The sequence below is a fragment of the Oxyura jamaicensis genome, chromosome 4 (genome assembly GCF_011077185.1).
Source record: "Oxyura jamaicensis isolate SHBP4307 breed ruddy duck chromosome 4, BPBGC_Ojam_1.0, whole genome shotgun sequence".
NCBI lineage: Eukaryota > Metazoa > Chordata > Aves > Anseriformes > Anatidae > Oxyura > Oxyura jamaicensis.
Window position 1 is genome coordinate 69,839,040 of NC_048896.1, and position 17,921 is coordinate 69,856,960.

Sequence of the window (17,921 nt, forward strand, 5' to 3'; positions counted from 1 at the left end):
TCACCTTAGCTAAGCTCTAGCAATCTACCCAGGGGTTTACATTTTCCTAAAGAAAGCCCAAGTTCACAGGTATCGGTAATACTTAGTTTATAAAACCCCATGATACTCAGAAAAGAGGTTTTAGAAACACAAGGCATACTTTAACAGAAGCTCAAAACCTTTTACAATCTATAACAAATGTTTACAATGAATAGTTGCTATGTTCCTTGCACTATTTCTTCCATAGGACAACTCATCTTGTATTTAATTTGTTTAAAACCGTAACTCAGATCATCAGTGCTGCCTATCGTCATGGTGCAAGACTACTTTCTGGCATCTTAGTATCTGCATGCATTACAGCAAAAACTCGCCATAATAAAATTTTCACCTGGTAGCAAGATACGTAGTATCAAGGTACTCTACTGCTGTGCATCCCATTCCTCGATTTGTATGCTCTGCCAAATATTTCATCTCCTACTGTCCTCTCTCCACTGTCTTTTAACAAAATCAACCTAAAGTTGTGAGCCATTCTTTTTAAAATAGCAGATGTACAGGAGTTCATTGAGAAGAAGACTGTTGAGCTGTTTCTCAGAATTAAAAGTATAGAGAAATTACCATTTTTTACTGTTGACTGTTACTAAAAGCATAAAATCTTTTTGTGCTAGAAAAAGTATGGTGCAAAATATGGTGCAATATTTTTAAAGTCAATCTAGTGTGGAAAAAAGAATTATTTAAAGTTTCCTTATTTCAACCATTTATATAAGCCATTTATAATCTTAGTAACAGACTTGAATGGACAATACCAAGACACTTGGTATTTATGAAAATGTTGAAAATATGATTTTTAAAGTACCTTTTCCTTAACTCCTTTGCTTCATGATACATTGTCTTTCAAAATGTTTTATTTTTTTATGCAAGACAAAACCCACGAAAGCCATTTGCTTCACTGTTCATCATTTTTTCATTCCCTTCACTCTCTTTTCCAGTTAACTCTTTCAGGTATACAAGGAAGGGAAGATGTGGGGGGGTTAATAACATAACAAACAATTATGAAATCAAACAATTGCACAAATCGTGTGAAAAAAATATATTCCTATCTCCTTCCTGTTAGAGGGACTTTGTTCTTCCAAAATTGTAATTACTCCTAGTAATTACTCCTCAAGAGAGCAGTTGTACATAAGCTATTTCACTATAATAAATCTTTCTGTGCAACTGACAAATATTTCAAGCCCAACCATAACTGGCAGGTAACAAACTAACAGAAATATGTTGCAGGCTTATGGATGACAGAGAAGGTGTAAAAATTCCTGATTACCACAGATGAAAAAATGTAAATAACCCAAATTTGCTTGCCATGTAACAGTAACACATTCTTATCCACTGATGTATCAAACCACCACCATTTCACAAAGACCAAATAATACAATGTAATGCTAGTCACCAAAATTATCTTTGACTCTTTCTAAGATTAATAATCCCAGCATCTCAGCCAGTTTTATTCTTGGTAATTGAGGAAATTTTTATGCCATTGCAGAAAGATCTATATTTTTTTAGCCTTTAGCTGAAATAAATAAAGAAAAAAAAAAAGTCAGTGACAGAAGCAGTGATTCATGACTCAGATTCCCTTTGCTGGATGCCAGAAGAGGGACTCCTTCCTTTCTTTGCTTCAGTGAGACTCACTAAACAGCGAATGGGGGACAGGGAACAAATATTTCATTGCAAAAAATATAAAACTAACAACGTAATATTTCCTGGTTTTAGCCAATCCCTTGGCAAGACAAATGAGAGGACAATGTGCTAACTAGTTGTGGAAGTCACAGTGAAATGCAGTGGCTGTGCATTACAGAGCTGCGTACAGTTCTGAAATCCAGTGCCAGGAGCAGGAACACAGGGCTTTCATCACTCGGCAGAAACAGCGCCCCGGCTGATACAAAAGATGAAGACCACTGTTGACACTCGGCTGCCTGAAAAAAGACTTCTGTTTTCACAACAGTTACTGTTAGCCTGACTTGGAACTCTCTTCTACTACTTTGAAAACAAAGACTTTTTATTTATTTATTTATTTTATTAGCACATGTTAAGCAGCAGAGTATCTAGGACAGGCTAAGATTTAACTCATTTAACTTTAGCCATGTAACAGACAAGACTCTCCGTAGTTCTTTTGGGAGGACAGCAAATCTCCAGAGGGTGGAGGCATCTCCATCTAGCTCTAAACGGGATGCTTGAGCATATGTGGTACCTTCTGGCATGTGCCTCTCTCTCATTTATTGCAGAATCTGCATGATTAGTTTGGACATGTAATATTTAGATGGGAAGGGTTGTACAAAACAAATCCTGCTCTAAACTCACACTCCATCCATCCACTCCATCCACTCTTCCCCTTACTTGGTTCTTTCCCAGTAGCCTCCTTTTTCAACCACCACCTGTGCTGCTGTTCAGTCTTATGATCTGCCCATGTAATCTTGGGATCGCATTTTTGACTGATTTAATCAAATCTCTGCTTTAATTCCCACACAAAAGCCACCTTTAGAACTTGCTGTTTTTTTTTTCTGAAATCTCTTTATCACAGACTACCCTGTGCAGCCATCAAACTAATGCTGATTTTGCCTCCAACCAACTCAGACATCTGTTCATGGGATGCTTCCTTCTGTGCCAGTGGTAACTGCCATTCTGTGCTGCTCAGATCCCTCCAAAATGTCACTGTAAAAAGTAATTTTCCAAAAGAATTGATTTGACAACATTATATCCCCTCTTATGAATCTTCGTTCATTTTCCTTTCTTTGATTGCAATTGCAGAATCCTTGACTTGGAGGCACAATGTTCTCTAGCAACAAGGTAGTATTAATAAACATAATAACAAGGTAGTATTAATTAAACATAAACCCATCCTGTGCTTAAAAGATCCTCCAAACTTCCTAAAAAGCCTGTTTCACTGCTTCACTACCCTTTGACTAGAAAGCTTTCTCCTAATGGGTTTTCCTCTCATCAAATTAAGATGGTTGGTACATTTTTGTCCTTTCATTATTAGATGTGCACAGTTATCAACGGTCACGATTGTGACGTTTTGGAAGACTCTTACTACATACACGAAACTCATGCTTCCCTTTAGAAACCATGATCTGCATATGAAGGGAGAAGAGAAACCACAAGAGAAAAACAAACCTTTATTCAGCATCTCCTCTCAGCATCCCCCACCCGAATTACCATTTCCTAAGGCCCTTCTGCACCGTTTCCTCCCAGGCAATGGAAGGGAAAAGAGACTGCTTTTTCCTCAGTGCTAAATCCCGGGGTCTCTGTAACCAATGAAGGACCTTTTCAAATAAATGTTTGATTTAATTAACAATGTGCTGGATTATCAGGTAGAGTGTCAACATGATTTCTTTGTCCTGTTGAGTTTACCAATCTCTCCCAAGCATCCATCTTTAGCATGAATCTTGCAAGGTGTGTTAATTAAACATCTTTTGCTGGAAATGATAATTATTTGCCCTAAAGCAGTAACCTGCCATCTCTCTACATACTGTTATAATGTAAAATATCCTGATGAAAAACCTAAGGAAACAACAACACAGAATTTTTAAGATGCCATATGAGCCAGGTGTTTGAAAGTAGGTTATGTTTGCAGAGAAAAATCATGTTTATGTTTGCTCTTATGAAAACAAGCATCTCATACTGGTGACTTCAGTGACTAGAAGCAAGAAATAAAGAGACACTTTCTCAAAGTAAACTCCCAGGACTAATAGAAAGGCAAAGTCTTTACATGGCAACTCATTTGTACTTGGTGCAAATTACATAGGCAAAAAGTACCTTGTAAAGTTGAAGAATTAAGTTATCAGTCGCACTCAAATAAAGATGGGCAGAGAGTTGGGAGTTAGGAAAAACAAGAGAGGAAACCCGTCAAATTTCAGAACCTCTTAAACACAGGCAGCTAACTCTTTTCGGTTTCCATAATTTATTACCTTTTGTAGTACGCGATACTTGGTCACCTTTGCTTAAAAAAAAAATAATAAAAAAGTGGACAAAAAAAAAGAAGGACATTTTAAAATGACAACATATTAGGTCAGAATTCCTCACCACTGGATCTGGAGCCAAAGGTTTAAGCTGCACACGCAGTGTTGCTGAAGAGCAGTCACCTCTTACTGCACACGCATCCCTGACTCCTGACACAGCTCCAAAACCTCTGCCCCACCCTTCCTCACCCTGCTCCAGAAAGGCAGAGCTTAAAGGAAACAAGAAACCTGAGGTTCAGCTGCATGCACTGCACATTCTGCATATTCCTGCCAGTATCTCCAGCATTTTACTCTAATATATTTTAAAAGACATTTGAAGGAGATTGTATGGACAACAACTCAAAATCACCACCACACCACATTACAGGAGGCAATGAGAAATTTCCAATGGTCAAAAAGGTGAATCAGACCTTTCCCAAGCAGCATCTTGGGAAGAACGCATCGGGATCTTCTACCCTGTCACAACGCCCTCTGATTCATCTGGGATTTGACTGAACTAGTATTTGCAAGTTATTTTTTTAAAAATCATTTGCATTTCCATTTTAAAATAGGATTTATGAGATTTAAAACTTCAGAAATCTCTCTTGCATTTTTTCCTATTTTGCATGTTTTTCTTCTTCCTCTTTAAAAGGTGACCATAGAGCAATGAACACCTTTCATTTGGTTAGCTATAAGGTCTAAAAAAGATTCATCAGCTTCACGTTATATATCGAAAAGGATGCTGCTGAACATCAAAAGAAAAAAACTGTTTTAAACAATTTTACCAAAAACCCCTTCTCTTAAAACATTATTTGACTCTCACATCCTGTTATTTTTCATAGCACCTTCTTGGGTTCTCCAACCTGACCTAAATTTAAAGCAGCAAAACAAAACTTGTTGTTTATTTAAACGCTTGCAAAAGACCCACAAAAGTTACTTTTAGATTGATGAGACAGAACTTAACTCTGAAGCAGCATTTTAATTATTTAAACAAATAAAAGGTTTATTTTTAAGGAGTCTAGAACAATTTTTGTGTGTTCACAAACAAGAAGCCCAAATGATCTATCTAATTTTTAATTTGAGGACAGTGCCATGCTAGGTAGATTCTGTTCTCAATTTCATGCTGTATACTCAAGAGAACATTACCTGATCTTGCTAAATAGGAACAGAGATAGGAAGGAGAGTTAATCCAGGTATCTCACATGCAGAAAGGCAAGCTTTTGTAGCAAGCTTATTAATGTCACATGGAAATGATGAAATGTAGAAGGGAACTGACACTGGACATGTTCTTTGCTTTCCCTCTGCTTCACTTCCCTCGTACTCTGACTCTTTCCTCTTATTACAAAGCACTTTTGAAATATTCTAGTGGAAAGCTGGAAGGACTATATATGGTTAACATGCAAGAGCTGGTTGTTAAATCTCTGTAAAAGCGAGGTACAGCAGTGAGTGTCACTTTCACCACAAAGCAGATAAACACTGTATACTATTCATGCTTGACCATCCCATATCACAATAAAAAAAAACTTTAATAACTCTCTGCTAGTGGCAGCACTGTGAAAATCCCTGCTTTTACGTGGTCCTTGAAAGAAGGACCTTTCACCATAAAGCTCAGTATAAGCATTCTCTTGTATGTACATCCTGTGAAATGGCTTGCTTTTCCCATCACTTGCCTTTCTTCGTCTCCTGTAAACCCTTTCAGCTTCCACTTCTGTGAAGTATCACATTTGTAACTGGTTGCAAACCTTCACTCCTATCTTTCCTGCAGGGAGATGGAATTGAAACTAAAAATTCCTCAGTTCCAGTTATATTATAGTGTAGCTTTTGGCAATCACTGACCTTTCCTATAGCAGATTCTTTTCTGGAGACTATTAGTCAAACATGCATGGATAATTTAGTCAATACACAGAGTGCTCGGGTACTGCACCTTACTATTATGCTGTGGATGTTTGCTTTCATGTCATGTAAAGTAACCTACCATTTACCCCAGCTTCTCTTGACCACTTCCTCCCTTCTGACAACATCCTTCCTTTGCCATGTTTACAAATAGTTAGCCCTCAGTCTTCTTTCTGAAAATTCTTTGTTAAATACTCCCAGCAAATGACATATTTCACGAGAATATTCCTCAGACATGAGGAAGGGCACATGCATGCGTACTGTGCTTGTTTCCATCCTATTCCTGCTCAGGCACAGCCTTTGGCCATAGTGTGCAGGAGGCCTTCTGTGTCCTCTGTGTCTGCTTCCAGTCAATCAATCCTTGGCAAACAGAAATGCAATCAATAAAATTGTATTTTCTGACCTGAAAAACTTGTACCGAACCAAAAAAGAAAGAGATTCAGACAACGCATCTCAGTAGCAACATTTTTCTTAGCTCCCTACCTGAATACTTGAGGATGTTCTGTAGGTCTGAGGTTCTGGGTGATGAGGGGAGATAAAAGAAGCAGGAAAGAAAAATAAATGTAACTCAGACAGAGCTCACACTACACAAAGCTATGGAAGAGCGGACAACCCCTAATCCATGCAAAGTCCCATTTAAACCTCTTGGCAACCGTTACTGCACAGGTTTGCTACCACTTGTTTCACTATGTTATGACCAAAGTACACTGGCAGAACTACACAGGCTGTTAAAAATCAGAACAGCATCTGAGTCTTCAACAATTCAGAAGCTACTAGACCACAGAAAAAATTAAAGGATCCATGGCCTAAGGAAAAAAAAAAAAAAAAAAAGCATGTATTTTTTTCCCTAAGGTCTGCTACTGTCTCTGTAATATGCAATTTTAAAAAGTTTGTAACACATCTTTGCATGCTAATAAACTGCAGAGACACCAGATCTGGATAAGAGATTGTACTGTCAATTTATGAGACAAAGTACCAAAAACCTGCAGGAATGAAAACTTCAATTCCCAGGAAGTGCCTAGGCCTTGACACAAGGTCAACTGCAAGGTAATTTAATAGCAAAGCATACATGCAGTAATGCTGATTAATGTGCTGCAGTGTGGGAGCAGTACATATAGCAGGAATCTCTTCCATGCTGGGTAAAGTTACTTAGGATGCCAATTAGATTCTGCACCTACAGGCATAAATAAATCATGCTCTACCCAATTTTAGGTTTAAAACTCAGAAGAAATTGTGTACTTCTGTTACAGGCAATCAGTTTCAAAATAAACCTGAATGACTGCCAGCGAGCTGTGGTTTGTGCAAACCTTTTCCACCCTCTTCTCCATTAATCAGCAAAGTTCTGCTTTATGCCCTGTTCTCACCTCTCATACAGGTATCTCAGAACTGCAAAGCAAAACTTTCCAGATTAAGCCTTACTCTTTTGTGACTGTCTTTTCTCACAAGCAATCTTAAACTTGTGGTCATGCAGCATTTAATCACAGCAGCAGCTTTGATATGTGTGAAATTCCCCTTTCCTTCACAGTAAGACTAAGGCATGAGCCACGTTACTTAAGTTATATTGGTGTTCATATGATGCAAAAGGATAGGATTTTTATATTCAGTGTAGGCTCCCTAAATTACAGTAACTGGATCTGAAGGAAATGGATCCATATGGGCAGTACCACTGTTTTTTAACCACATCAATTTCTTTAAAGAGCCAAAACTGTTGTGCAGAGAAGACCAAAGTTACTTTTCCAAATTGATGCTGAAAGTGCCTGTTACAGCACAAACCTTTACTTGAGTTCCCAAAATTGCAGGTTAAATCTCCAGCTAGTGACTTGTCCTTTTCTTCTGGTTTTCTAACACATTTATGTTAGCAGCTTCTTAAGAGTTCCAATTTCTCACAAGGCATCAGAGAGTTTAATCCTCCAGGGATCTTTGAAGGATCTGGGGAAGGAGGTACAAAAATTTTGTACATACAAGTACAAAAAGAAGACATCTCAAATTTGAAAAATGCTCCACATCTCACTTTCAGTGAATACTAGATTTGTTTTTTATCTTAAAGATCTTATGTTTTTAAACAGACTTCTCAGACAATACCAGAAGACAGAAATGTGGATGCTAGAGGTGTGGGCATAACCTCAGCTACTTTATCTAGATATTAACAGCAGTAAAGCCACAAAAGCACAAATTTCCATGGAGGCCTTCAAGCACTGTGGAGACTTGCACAGTTCATGTCAAGGCCTGTACCAGTACAGCTTCACTGGTTTTTAGCCAACCAGAATAAACCTACTTTAAGCATACTGCAGTCATACCTACCAAAAGCATATCTTAAGCATGAACAATTTACATACAGCCTTCTGATTTTTAAGAAGCTGAAACAACAGCTGCAATGGATGTGATGCACCTGCATATTCTACAGCTGACAGTTCCCTTCAGATAGGCAGCTCTGAGGGTCAGAATTGAACTAAGCAGATGTTCCTCGTTTCAGCTTCATGAAATCCTTTGCATCACTTCTACTTAATTTAGTATTGCTGAATCCATCATTGCCTTTCTTACTGGCCTCCACTTGTGTATCTTTTTTTTTTTTTCTCTCCCAGTACTGTTTATTTCATTTAGGTCTAAAGTTAGGCTCGGATCTTGCAGACTTTACTTAATATTACATGACACTATTCAACTGCTAGCTGCCCAAGGCAGTAATTGTGTATCAACCCTGTACTTGGAACACATAGGTGTATTTTTGTTTCATTAATGTGACAAAAGAAATTAGGCCTGTATTTATGTACATTTTAAACAGGATTTCAGAATATATTGGTGGTTTCTGGGTTTCCACGAATAAGACAGGGCTTTTGAAAGCCATTACAGAAACCACAACTGGTGTATCAACCAGTGTGATACAGGTGGTCATCAGCCACAACACGCTTCAACTGAATTCAAGACAGTTGTGAACACTTTTCCGACACTCAAGTGAATTTTTGATAATGCTGATTCTTTTACAACATACAACCAGTTATTTGTCATAGAACAATGAAACCTGTCTACTGCTTGGGAATATTTTGACAGGAATAACCTGTGAATCCGCTTGAGCCACTACAGAGCTTCTGCAACCCTATAAAACATGCCTCATGTTTCAGGCCTGAAAGGGAGAGGTTTCATCCAGCAATTCAGGATGATACAACTGCAGCTGTGCATCTTTAAAGGTTTTAATATTAAAAATTAAGCCAAAAGATATAGTAGCCTGGGAATGAACGCAGAAAGTTAAAGAATGCTCAAATAATGATGCTAGTAACTTCAACATTTTTTAAGAAACTAAGGCATAAGACACTAAAGATACAATGCTGTGAGTAGCTGAACTGATCTAAAAGCTGACACTGGCAGGAGTGGGCCTTGCTTCTCCTACCTCCTGCTCCTCACTTTGTCCCCTGCTTCATAATGCATCTGGTACTTACTGAACCCGGTTCAACTCACTGATCCATAAGGCCTTTTGCTAAGCCAAAGACAACAAAACTATTAGATGTATTTCCTGACCCAGCCTACAGCTGTGAAAGTTCTCCTCTTGGCACAGGGAGGCGGGACAGGAATGTCAGATTAAGAGTGTCATTGAGTACTTATGTAGGGCATTCAGTTCCGAGTTTGATCTAGTTTCCATTAGAAAGACATATCAGCTGTGGATATTGCCTTTGAAATCCAAATCATCCACAACAGTGGCAATTAACAAAAGAATGTGATCCTAGTCTGTGTGTGCTGGCTTTTGCTACTGTAAATAATATCTGTCCACAAACTGTAAAGATTCAGCTTAATATGATATAAAATGGCTTTGCACCAGATTTGGCGATATGCAAAGGTATTGTGAGAATAAAATTCCAGTCTGATCTTAGAGAAATCATTTAGTGCCTCTCTGCTGCAATCCATCACTTATGAAAACAGGGATAATGACTCTTCTGGTATCTTATAGTGATGATGTGAGGATGCATGCTTTTAAATAAGAGATTTCTCAATCCTATGGTCATTGCTGAGACATGAATGTAAGTATTATTTTAGTATGAAAATAATGGTAATTTGAATATTAAAAGTACATTTATCTTCTTCAGTAGCTGTACTTGTGACAGAAAAACATCTTCCTTTCAGGAACTCTGATTTCTCTTTCACATTCTTGTGAACACTTTTTCATTACTATGCCAAATAATTATTACTATGGCCTAATCTGGTAGATTACTGTGTGCACACGTGCACCCCTCTGTACTTTCCTGAAGCTTCAGGGATTTCAGTGTGACTTATCCAGACCTTCCTATAAACCTATAAACTATGTAAAAGCTTCCACCCTTTCCTTCAGTTGCCGTCATGAACTATTAAAACAGCCCCCAAACAAACTATTGTTCTGGAGTCAAGGTCTTAACTATGCTTTGGTTGTTTTTGTTTTGTTTTGTTTTTTCCCGGTCTGCTTCCTGTGAAGTTCGGTGGATGATATTAACATGAACAGGGGTGGCCTTATGGCCCTGGAAACACACAGAAGAACACATAAGAGCACACAAACAAGACACAAGAACACCCTTTCTCACTGCCCAGTGCAGCTCCCCTAACGCTCAGTGTCAGTAACTAAAAGGGACCGTCGCTCCTCTCAGGTTTGGCGTAGGGCATTTCGGCGTCCCCCAGACCTCCTGCTTTAAACCGTCACATCACCTTCACTGCGGAAGGCAGGGTTACAAAAATCAGACCCATATCCGAATCCGAGGCGAGAACTGACAGGTCTTTATCTTCGCCTCCCTGCTAAAACTTCCGAAGGCACCGCGAAGGCTGCGCCGGGGGCCGCGGCGCCTCACGGCGGGGCTGGGAGGACGCTGCCCCCCGGCAGGGCGCCGGGCACCTCGGCAAGGCTGCGGCTCTCCCTCGGCCACACGCAGCCCTTGGTGCACGCCTCGGCACCTTTCTCCCCCTTTCTCCCCCGCCGGCTCCCGGCACCGGCGCCCTCCTCTGTCTCCTCCTCCTCCTCCGCCACAGGCTCCCCGCCCCACCGGCGGCCTTACCCGTGTCCCCGCGCACATCCCAGCGTAATGGCCGCGACCCCCCTGCCTGCCGCCCGCCACTCTCCCTCCGGCTCAGGCTCCGCCGCCTCGCTCGGCTCCGCTCCGCCCCGCCGGTGCTGCCCGGCCCCCGGCAGCCTCCCCGTGCGAACCCGCCTAGCGCCGCGCCCCTCCGCCGCCTGGTTCCGCCGGGAGCCCGGCTCCCCTGAGCGCCCTTCGCCCCTCTCCGCCTCCATCTTCTAAAAATGCAGTTGGGAATTGGAACTGAATTCGCTTGCTTTCCTCCTACCCTGCTCGAGCAGGCCGTGCCGAGTTCTCTAAGTGGAAATAAATAAATAAAATAAATAAGCTGCCCTCAACAGCTCGGTTTTAGTGCTGGCAACCCAAAGGTTGTTATCGTTTAAGGACTTGTTTTGATCTGAGGCCTCAGCCGGTAGAGGCCATGGAAGGAGCCCCGCTGAGACAGGGCTCTCGCTGCCTTGGACAAGCTTGCCCTGGAAATTGATGTTGTTGATCTTTTGCCAGCGCAGCCTGGCGCTGAAGGCAGCTTGGCCTGTCTAAACAAGGAGTTTTCTAGCCACTGGGCTAATCGAGGTTAGCAAATACTCTCCCTCGTTTTCTAAGAAGTAAGCCTCTGGCTATTGAGAAACTGCCTTAATTATCTTAAACAAATCACTGGTATCAGGAACCTCAGTGAGTTTTTTCATCAATAATCTTTTCGAAGCCCAACCCAGACCTTATGCACTTAAGGCCTGTGAAGAGTGCTCTTGAAGGCTGCTCTTTACAAAAAAATCACAGAGAAGTCAGAAGATTTCTAATCCAAGACCACCTTCTGGTGAAAGGAAGAAAAAGCAGGTAAAAAACAAAACAAAACAAAACAAAACAAAAGTTATTTGCAGATTCTTTTGTCCCTCCTGAAAGGAGCTGGAATTACAAGTACTTGCCCAGTATCAACAATGAAGTCCTAACCAGAAAATGGAGAGGGCTGTGTTGAGCAGTGGCTGCTGGTTGTGCTCTCCTTTCTGTGTCTGTGGTAGGGTTTTCCCGTGTTTGCCTTCATTTTAGAACATTTTGCCTCCTTGAGCCCACACTAAAAACCCTCACGTAGTATTTCAGTGTGTGGCACCTGGCAGTCTGTTCTTTGAACTGCCCGTATGGCTATCAAGAATTTCAAAACATACTGCCATATGGGATGGAATAAAAACACCTCTTTCCATACATTCCATCTATGGGATGGAATAAAAACACATCTTATGAAGTTAAGTCCATAACTGCTGCCTTGAAATTACACAGTTTTATTTGGGGTAGGAAAAAATAAGATGTTCTGTTTCCCTGGCAGGATACCTTCGTTGGCTCAGGTGCTATAGGAAAGAGGATGCAACACAGGAAGGCAGAGTGAGCTGCTACAAGGTGATAGTAGGCTTGCCGGAAAGCAAGTGTTTTAATGTTGTTTTATTGGTTAACATACTGATTTATTGGAACATTCTGGTTGTTTGATAAAGAAGAAAACATGACAAAGCTTTTAACAAAATAGCCACCTCTCCTGTAATCACATTAAAACTGTAAATAATTTGTATGCAGAGTCTCACATTTCCCCACTAATATTTTTTCATGCATGTCATTCCATTCTTTAAGCTTAAGACTATAAAAGGCAACTGTTTATTTCCCTTGTTTGCCTGGCAATAGCAATTGCCCGAGCTAGGCCTGCACATCAGTGCACTGCAAAAATACCTGACCAAACCTTGAATGAGCTAGCTCGGCTGCCAGAAGGAACACAGCTGCCTTAGTGCTGCACTCGTTGCAGTTTAGACTTGTAGAGGTAGGCTATATGAGCTGCTCCAAGAGGTAGGTCTGATTGCTTGGGTTTACTGGAGTTACAAGTACATGGTTTCACTTTTATCCTTTTGTGTTACTGTGCAGTAGTACAAATGGTATTGGACCAAAGCATTCAAAGTGACCATCCAGCATCTCTAAGGTGTAATTAAGCTGTCTTCTCCCAGATAGCCTATGGAGGATTATATACGAAGAAGACAAACACCAGAGATAATACTTGATTTAGAAATCTCCCTGGTAACTTTTGTGTGTGGAGATAATGACACTGAATGTCTCCCAAATTAATCTATCTCTATTTTTCCTGTGCAGGATGCAGGTGTGTTCTGTATTAATTCCTGAACATGGGAAGGAAAAACTATGGGCACAAGAGAGTGATTGATGACTCCAGCATAGCTGGAGAGCTCTTTGGTCTTGTGTTCCTCAAACCCTTTATCAGTTCACGGCTGCAGTAACTCTGGAAGCATTAGCATGAACAGCTCATCCAGCTGTGCTCATATTGGCACTGATAGGGACACATGAAAGAGAGGAATGTGCGTCATGGGAACTGTGCTAACTAAATGTGTTGGCAGATTGAAAACTTTCCCATGAACCCCTGGAAGGAGGATGGAGATTTGTCACAGCATGCCATCAAGCATTTCCTGGAGCACCTCCAGTTAATGAAATACTAAGAACCTGGATATGATTCCCCAGACATTCTAGTGCCAAATCCACGTAAATAGCACTGCCAGTGGGGATTTGGCTTTATAGACGTAGATGGTTATTATTACTGCAGCGTTGATGCTCCTGGACTGGCTTAGCAAGTAGAAGGTGCATCAGTGTCAGGACCATGGATGTACCTGAGAGATCTGGTGTGTATTTACAGCATAAATAGTGATATAGTATGACGTATCTGCTTTAAATATCTTTGAAGACATGGTAGCATAGTCATAAATTGTAGACAGAAAATGGTTTGGCTATCACCCAATAATTTGATAACCTTTCTTCTCCTTAGCTCTACTGTAAACCCAAATAATTTAACTGCAGCAGAGATTTCACCAGAAAACTTAAATTTTAAATTGTATTGAATTATTTTTTACAAGATCATTGGCTAAATAATGCGTTTAGAGTCCTAATCAATGATATGTGTTAAAACCCTCTGATTTGCCAGTGCAAAGTAAAGCTGCCTCTTATGCAGATGTGTTGGGGTAGTTAGTCTCTTAACACAAGATCTTCACATCCATTTCCTGATGGGAGCTCAGTCTGATTCAGTTTTCAGGATGATGGATGCACAATGAATGAGACAGCTGTTCTGTATTGGTCTTTGTTCTAGTCTGTGTGTGGCTATAACCTTTATTTACTGTACAGTGTCTAAACTGGAATGGGTTTATTGATCTCCTCATGGAGAGACTGTGTTCATCACTTGAGTAAGCATTTTATAAATATTCATGAATTGTCTTTCATAGCTTCCCGTGAGATAAGAAGGTAATGCTACTTTCATTTTAAAAATGAAGAATTGAAACAAGGGAGAATAAACACCATATTGCGAAAGTATTTGCTAGTGATTCAGAACATGCGTGCTCAGCTTTAAAGATGTAACATTTGCTTTTATGAATATATATTTACAGTGCAAAATATATTCTGTGCATAATATGTACACCTTGCAAATCTTGAGTGAGGTAGAGGAGGTACGTATCATGGGAACTTCTCTGAAAGTCACCTTCTGGGTCATTGAATCTATACCCTTGTCATTACAGGCATGCCATGTAATCTGGTTCATAAACTAGCCGAGCTTTATCTTAAAAACAATTAGGTGTTTTGTTCTTATTACTGTATGAGAAAACTGGTCCAGAATATGGTTGTTGTGAGGGTTAAGAATTATCTCCAAGCTTCTAAACTAAACTGCATACCCATTTTGTCTTTTACCAGCAGGGACCATTGTTTTAATGGTTTAAATTGATCTTTTTCTTCCTGGTGTTTATCCATCTACATTTGTTTTGCTAAAGTTAACACGATAAGAATGAATTATATCAAACTGAATGAAGGCTAACTAAATTCTGTGTAAAAGTGTCCACCCAAAGGTGTAATGCAATTTAACAAATCTATGCAGACCTTAATTAATTTTGAATAAATTGCCATGACGTAGCTTGTGTAGACAAGTTTAAAGGAATAAATGACTGTACTATTCACTTGTACAGTACTCACATTTTACCTATGGTTTATACCAGTATATGCAGCCAATTGCAGAATGCTGAGAATCTGGAAATTTGAGTTATATTCCAGTTCTGGAGGGCTGTTACTAGCAGCCAGTAGTGGTTATTATTGATGCAGTATTGCTGATGTAACACTTACATGTGGCTTGATCATTGGTTGTTATGTACTTCCATCTGAAAGTCATTAAGATGATGAGAGTTTTTGTTTTAGAGATTTTCATTCTGTTTCCTGTTCTACAGGAAGTAAGTAACTATCAACTGGAACTTAGCAAGGAATCTGGATTTTTTTTTACTTTCAAGCAGCTCTGAATTACCATGGCAAACAGAAAAAAAAAAAAAAACATCTTAAATGAGATCTCATCATCTTCCTACAGCTTCTTATCTTGGCATTGCTACTTTCTACAATACAGATGATTTGGTAACTTATAATGAAACTCTAGTTCATTGGATTCTACGAACCCATGTTCACGACCGTGCTGAATTCCTGTGTTAAGGAACTAATACTGCCTATTGAATGAATAAAGAGACACAAAACTATATCTCTTAAGAAGAGAAACACATCATCTAATGTTACTACTTCTGGGATAATAGGAAGGTTGGAAAGTAGTACCAGCTAAGTGGAATTATACACAGATGGCTTTGATGTACTTGGATAAATTCCTTTATCCCTTCTTTTTCTGTTTACTGTGGTGTGGCAATTTCCCATAGCTAATATTCAGCCTTATCTTATCTACAGCTGTAAACTTGTTATTAGCTTGTTTACACTGCTACAAGTTTATTGTGCATCAGAACTCCTTTGATACACAATCTGAATGTACTTACGTGCCTTCCTTTTCATTGTATATATAAGCTGCATTGTATATATATTCCTGCAAGTTATTTAACTTGCTGATTTTATCTGGTCCACAAAATAAACTTAATTCTCTATCTTCTGCATATCAAACCATAAAATGAGCTGAGTCAGTGATAGCAAACGAGCTACTTACTAAATGTTATTTTTCTGTGCTTGTGGAAAGTTGTTGTCTAGGTTACATTTTTTTGGGCTTCGTTGACTATTTTTACATAGTAATTTATGTCACAACTTCTATACCCATTTGTTGGACAAATTGAAATTATTTGTAATCCAGCAGATGGATAGGAAAGTTCCACTTTAGACTTTGATTCTCTCGGGTATTTTCCACAAGAGAAAACACAAGTCTGGCTTTTCATGAGATGTTTAATCTAATTTTAGGAAGTCTAGTATCAAATCAAAAGTGCTATTGACACAAGACACCACACTGATACAAATTCATTTTTTATGGGGTTTAAGTAGTTAAACAATTTTGAAAGGGGAACTTTGCCCCAGCAGACTCTTCATCTGATTACCTCATCTTCTAGAGCAAGTACAACAACATAAAGCACAAGTGTGGCTTTAACTAACTTGGCCCAGAAGTTATCACATGCTTGTTTCTGGTCCGCTCAGCTAGCCCAGTTCATTACAGATCTGAGACTAATTAATGAAAAGTCATGGCCTTGGTGAAGAGAGACATACTTTCACAAGTATCTGTAGGTCAAGTTCAAGCTTGGAATTAAGCCTAGTGTTAGCTTTTGACTAGTACTATATGTGACAATATCTGAATAACTGCTCTTTGCTAGGATTTGATGCCATATATGACACTGTAATTAACATGTGGAAAAAACATACCATCTTCTAGTGAACAATTTATATTTTCTCTTTATTTTCCTTCTACAAATAGAGGAATTGTTTGAATAAAATTAAAGTAATTCTAAATTTTCTCTTTTGAGTCACTCAGGATTTCAGGAATATTTCAGAATATTTCAGGAATATTTCTTACTTCATTCCTTACAGTGGCTTGTAGAAGAAAGAGTAGATCATATGTTTACAGGGCAAAATCCAGCAGGAGAAATTATCTGGTTAGTTCTACTCCAGAATTTGCTCCAGAGTAATTCTAAATAACAGCAAATCTACTCTCAGCTGCTTCACTGAAAATCAATAATATCTCTACTAATGCAATAGTATTAAACTATTGCAAATCTGGTTTGAATAAAATTCTAGTCAAATCTATTGTCACCTGCATAATGAGATTCATTACCTCACTATAAATATATTTATATATTTATAATTATATTTATATTCCTACCATGATTATATTTTTCACAAAATACGGAAGAACTGATAGTTTTTATCATGTTGGTTGAAGTTAGTAAACATGGCGGAGTAAAGCCATAAACTTAATGGATTCCTACACCACCTGGAGGAACAGGTATAACAGATATTATATCAGATACCACTATCTTGAATTTGTTCATGAGCCATAGATATTTCACACTTTTGCAGCTACCAATGACTAAGCCATGAGAAAATAATTTGCCATTGCAAAGAAGTATGCAAAGTACTTCTCTTGTTTTTGTATCTAATCTGAGATAGCAGAAGCTAACAGTTGGGATTTCACTCTCATGGGAAAGGGGAACTGCAGTAATATAGTTCAAAGCAGAATTTGTCATGGGATGCTAGGTCATGCTTGCCATAAAACTGCAGCAACAGTGCAATAGTTAGCAAGATCTGAAAAGTTGGTAACTGTAAGGAAGTTGTCCAGGACTCTTACAGGTGCTTTCTCCAATCTACATTTCGCATTAATGTATGAACATTTAGAGAAGAAGTAACTTTGCTTTCAATGCATTTCTTCTGGCCTCCTTTTCCTCTGTGATATATTTCCTTGTATTCCTCAAGAGCACTGTATTTGCCCTGTTTGATATCATATTACCATGTTTCCCAAGAAAAAATGAATTTCCATCATTTTGGACACATACCTGGCTTGCTGCCATGGTCATACTTTTCCAAAATACAGAGGAACTGATGTTTTTTATCGGATGTTAATTAAAGTACATAAACACGATGATGTAAAACCACAGACTTAATGGATTCCTATACCACCTGTAGGAACAGTCAGGCATTACTATTTTAATTTTGCACCTGGGGAAACTTAGATGTAAGAAGATGAAGTGGGTTGTCTGTGTCTAGGAAATAATATATGACA

General features: G+C 39.1%; 1 protein-coding gene across 4 annotated transcripts in view; it reads right to left on the reverse strand.

Annotated features, from left to right (window-relative positions):
- ATP10D (ATPase phospholipid transporting 10D (putative)) overlaps positions 1 to 12,011 on the reverse strand; it is a 44,394-nt gene extending 32,383 nt beyond the window's left edge. Inside the window, exon 1 of one of the 4 annotated variants that reach the window (XM_035325451.1) lies at positions 11,806 to 12,011. The gene's annotated coding sequence lies outside the window, so the exon portion shown is untranslated. Of the gene's footprint in view, positions 1 to 7,631; positions 7,759 to 10,864; positions 11,653 to 11,805 lie in introns of those variants that run through there. The other 3 variants (XM_035325450.1, XM_035325454.1, XM_035325453.1) reach the window with 3 other exon arrangements.
- Between the last annotated feature and the right edge of the window lie 5,910 nt (positions 12,012 to 17,921).